The following is a 5,107-nucleotide window of genomic DNA, read 5'->3' on the forward strand; positions in this document are numbered from 1 at the left end:
TCCCAGTCACTTTCGGGTCTTCGTGAAGTCCCACCCACTGCACTGGTGCGCCGAAAAGACGATGTCGGATCACATTCAAGTAAAAAGCGAGTTGAAATGTAAAAACAAAACAAAAACTAAGAAGAAAACGTCGCTTATTTCTGCTGACATTTTTCGCACTTTAAAGACATTACAGTTCAGTTACAGGAGCAGATAGAGGCGCATTATGAGCAGTTTAAGTTTAGACATAACCTCAAAATATGTTACTTTAATACTGAACTATAAATGACTCTCAGGCACAGATCAAATTGATAAAGTGATTTAAAAAATGCCCAACTGACTTGTTACCCATGTGAGCTGTAAAAAAAGGGAAAAAAAAAAAAGATCAATTAGTCTTTCAGTGAGTGTTTGTTTTGGCAGTATGTCTTTTGAGGTTATGAAAGGTTCTCTGAATAGCCTTAATCTCTGTTAGTTTAACTTCCATGTCTATGATACAACTCTCCCAAGAAATGGTGGACAGGCTGAATATAAATGCAATGAAAGAAAAAAATCCCCATCTTGTTTGAGTCTGATGGGTCATTCATCTCTGCTTTATTTTGTTGTATTTGTGCAGCCTTTGGCAAAATACCTGAGTGGAGACAATAAGAAGACTCTCAATGTGCTGCCAAATGTTTGAGCAGGGTCTGAGAAATGTGGAGAAAAATTCAGAAAACACAATTTGTGCTCATACAAAAATATGCAACAAGGACTCTCACACCAGGGAAAGATGTAGCGGGATCCCCGAGTAAGTGATAAGCACTGATACAACAACCTAAAATCTACATCTACAAATAAAACTCTTGCATTCAAACCTCAACTGTAAATATTCATATAAAGTAATCTCCATGACTGCAAGAAGGCTCAGTGTTTTTGCTGCTCTTTCGTCCCAGCAGACACTGACCTCATCCACTTGCCCTTATGTGATTCACCTGTGGCTCATTGTGATAAACCAAACATCCAAAGTAGTTTTGACTTGCTATTTCTGATATGACCTCTTCAGAAAGCGTATATGAAGTGTATCTCTATTTTACCACACCTTTGTCTTTCTTAATGCTATATTTACCATCTGTTTCCCTGCAATGTGTGAAATCAGAGGTTTGATCAGACAGGAAAAGTGAAAACACGTGCGCGTGTGCATGGATTTTTTTTTTTTTTTTTTAAATTGATTTATTTTATTTTTCTAAGCTGACTCACATGTAGGCAGAGTTGTTTTGAAAAATACTCTTCGTCATCTTCGCCACAGGCCAGCCTGACAGTTAAATTACAGGGCAAATCGACAGCTGGAGCAAAGTGCTGCGGTGATACGTCGGCTGATGAACACGAAATGACACTAAAGCACACACATAATGAACACATGGTCATTTCCGCACACACAAGCTGTGATGAAGTTCACGAAAAGCCATTGCTACGCCTTTTCTTAACGGTTTCTTTTTCCGACACCAAATACAAGCGCCAATAAAAAACGATCACAACCAAGAAAATATAAACTAGTGCATGGTAACAAGATTTCAGTGCTCAGTTTCCACTTCATGCTTCCTGTTTCTGTTCTTTGTAATTGGCAGAGCATAATGATAACAGCGTAGCGCCAGTGTTCAGCCGTGAATGGAGCACCGGAGATCAAGTTTCTCCTTGTTTTGCGCTCGGTAAATGAGAAATGTTGATGCACGGCTACACAGCTGGCAGTGGGTGGTAGTTTGCTGGCGCGGGTCACTGAGATCTTGTTAAACAAAGACATGCAGATATTTAATCTTCTTTTCGATTTCACTCTAGCCCTCTCCCCCCTCCCTGGAAAACAAAGCTCTAATTTACTTCCAGCTACCGCAGTGCACCTTAAGACATGGATGGCACGCTGGCTGTTTACAGCCGCGCTGCCGCTAAATCAAACCGGGCTGGCACTTTTAAATAAACAGCAAAGACACGGACGCCAAAAACAAATGCAGATATAGGCTATTTGCAACGCTTTCTGTAAGCCAGCAGACGACTTTGTGTATATACCAACTGTGACACCGAGATCATAACACTTGGTAAAATTACACAAGTTCTGATTAATGACACATAAAGTAGTTTACAAGAAGAGGAGCGTCCATTTACAAAAGAAAACGGGCCGCCGTTTGGTTGCACGTGCGTTGTTGATTAAAGAGCAGAAAGGTGACGCGAGTTTCACGGAGACCAAACAGCAGCTCAGGTATCACTGATACTCTAAAGATGGATGGGTGGATGACATGTTGGAACCAGCTGAGAAATCACTATGAACCGTAAAACTTTTTCTTTTTGTCATACATTAACCCCGCATATGTTTTGACAGCGGGTGCCTTCATCGGAGTGAAACGTGAAAACATATTACATAATGCTGAAAACATTTCGGTCTGCCTCACATCTGTCTGCTCACTGTTGTGGAGAACCCACACGTCAGATAAAGGACGTTGTTGGACGGACAGACTGCCAGATATAAGAATATCACGAGTGTTTACGTTAACCAGCTGTAATAACCAAAGATGTGGTTCATTTCAAGTACAGCCAAGAACCACCTGAATGTGAAGAGAAGAGCTCAGCTGTGTGGACTACATAAACAGGCATGAGGATGGTCAGCGACATGATACACTGACTAGTGTGTGTGTGTGTGTGTGTGTGTGTGTGTGTGTCGTGTCGAGATGGATATGCTCATTTTGGCGTTTCCCTTTTGAATTGAATCCCAGAGAGAAAGAGCTTCTATCCACTCATTATTTTCTTTCCCCAGGCCCTCTCTCTCTCTCTCTCCTGAACAAACCATCCCAGTCCCTTAGCCCTCCCTTAATCATTCCCAAAGACATTTGAAACGACAGTAGCACACACACCCCGATCTCTGTGTAAATACCCATTGTCTGTATATATTTCTAGTCATTGTATATATTTCCGATCATCTCATTCTGGTCATCACATTCTGTATATATCTTACCTCAATGGTATATATATTTTTCTTATATTACATATATATATAACTTTTTTTATTTATTGGTATGTGGCGCTGTTACATCAAGTCAAATTCCTGTGCACATTGTACATTTGGCGAATAAAGAGATTCTGATTCAGATTATTAAACGTGTCACATGTCAACCTTTGGCTTCAGTCTTCACTCAGTAAAAGCACCAGCGTTGGCTTGTCAAGGAACAAATTTCCGGAAGACAACCACTAGTCTTAAAAAAACAAAACAAAAGCTTTTATCACAACTCATAACTCACCATTGTTTTGCCTCTACTAGAATTACAAGACATATGGAGTCCAGGAAATGTTTTCCTTGGCTGCTTTTTTCTGACTCTAATTGGAAGCAGAATGATACAACATGAAGTAAAAACTTAAATCTTTAGATCTTTAGCCTGATTTAAACACGAAAAAGGTCCCATTTGACGTATGTGCGTACGTATGTTGTGCGTAATGTCATGCGTTATCATATGCAGACAGTGTACGTATTACAGATCCAAGAGGAAACTCACCCTGATGGGAAGAACAGCGGCGTGCGTGTGTGTGTCTGTGTGTGTGTGTGAGTGAGTGTGTGTGTGTGTGTGTGTGTGTGTGTGAGTGAGAGGAAAAACCTCAATGTGATTGCCATATTTGTTCAGCCTTTCGTCTGTAATCATTATTATCAGGTCGGTAAGTCTAATCATCAAATCACTCAATTAGCCAGCACATGTTTTCAGCTGTGCACGCCACAACGCCTCAAGACTTTTTTGCCTTCCAGGACTCCAATTCCTTCGTCGTGTTTGCATTTACATTCAGTAAACCAGCGGTGCAAAACAGGTTTTAAGATCCATACTGGTAAACACTGTCCAGTGTTGAAGTGGAGCTGATGGAGGCGGTGATGGAGCTGCTGCTGCTGCCGCTGACGTGGACAGCGAGAGGCGTGAATCGCGATTCAAAGGTTTGTCTCGTACAACAGAACAAGTATGTACAATGTATAGTAGAGTACAGAGTACAATGAAATTCTTGAGCTGCTGTCTCATCCGATTTCTCTCTACAGTGTAGAAATCAGAGAAATGATAAGTGATGCTGCTGATCAGGGTTTTCTGTTGTAAAATGTACAATAAAAGTAAAAGTATTTCATGTACATGTACAGCTCTCCCAACCGCTCATGTTCTGTTTAATGGTAAGGCTTTTAAAATCTAAAAACTTGTTCGCAACATCCTGTACGCTCCTGCTTTTGTCTGTAAAATTTTGACTTTGATCGCATGTCCAATTTGACATAATAAAGCATTTAAACATCATAGAATATAAGGTGTTAAAGCCACACACTCTTTTATTAACAGTACACATATACTCATAGATGCTTCCTTGCATATTTTATGTTATTTTATGAGTACACATAATGAAGCTTTAAGCTCTTCGAACCGAATAAGGTGGTCCAACTGAGACCAAAACGACTCATTTAAAGTAAAACAAAATAACTTCTCAGTTCAGCTATGACTTACATTTTAAATCCTATGATATCCCAGAGTGAATGCTGAGTGCTGAAAAAACTTTGGCAGACATGACACACACCCACAGATACAGTTATAGTACAGTGGAAGTTTACACAGGAACAGACAGGGCTTTCACAATCAGCAATCTGGATTTCACAATTCACAATGCAAACAATTGACAGGCACCTTTAATACAGAAAAAAGGCCCAGGACTGCGTTGGTTTGATGTAATTCTAACCATAATGGAATTTGAAGATGTTTTCCCCACCAACAAAGGATGTCTTTTATTTTATTTTTTTTCCCCAGGAGCTTCCCTCACTGTAGTTTCTGTCCAAACAGGCCTCGGCTGGCATGGACATCTTCTTAGAGTAGGCTTCCCACAAGGCAAATGACAGTGATGATGCTCAAACATCAGCATATTCTGCAATGGATAATCTTCGAAGATTTCCTCCTCTTCACAGCACACACCCGAACTCATCATTCATTTTCGAGATGTTTAAATGAAAGTCTATTATTAAAATCTTACTTTAAACATAACGCAGTGCAGTCCCAGACCTTTTTCACTTCTGTGTCAAGGTTCATACTTTCAAGGCCGTTTTGCAGGTGTTAAGACCGCAGTCTGCTTCTGAACACTTTGAAACTGGCAATTTGACCAG

The 5,107-nt window shown here is 40.3% G+C and overlaps 1 long non-coding RNA gene across 1 annotated transcript; it reads left to right on the forward strand.

Annotated features, from left to right (window-relative positions):
• Positions 1–3,507: 3,507 nt before the first annotated feature.
• Positions 3,508–5,107, forward strand: LOC124059027. The gene is made up of 3 exons (XR_006843355.1): positions 3,508–3,641; positions 3,734–3,913; positions 4,791–5,107. It is a non-coding gene; the product is annotated as an uncharacterized LOC124059027 (long non-coding RNA).

The sequence above is a fragment of the Scatophagus argus genome, chromosome 5, assembly GCF_020382885.2.
Source record: "Scatophagus argus isolate fScaArg1 chromosome 5, fScaArg1.pri, whole genome shotgun sequence".
In the NCBI taxonomy this organism is placed as follows: Eukaryota; Metazoa; Chordata; class Actinopteri; family Scatophagidae; genus Scatophagus; species Scatophagus argus.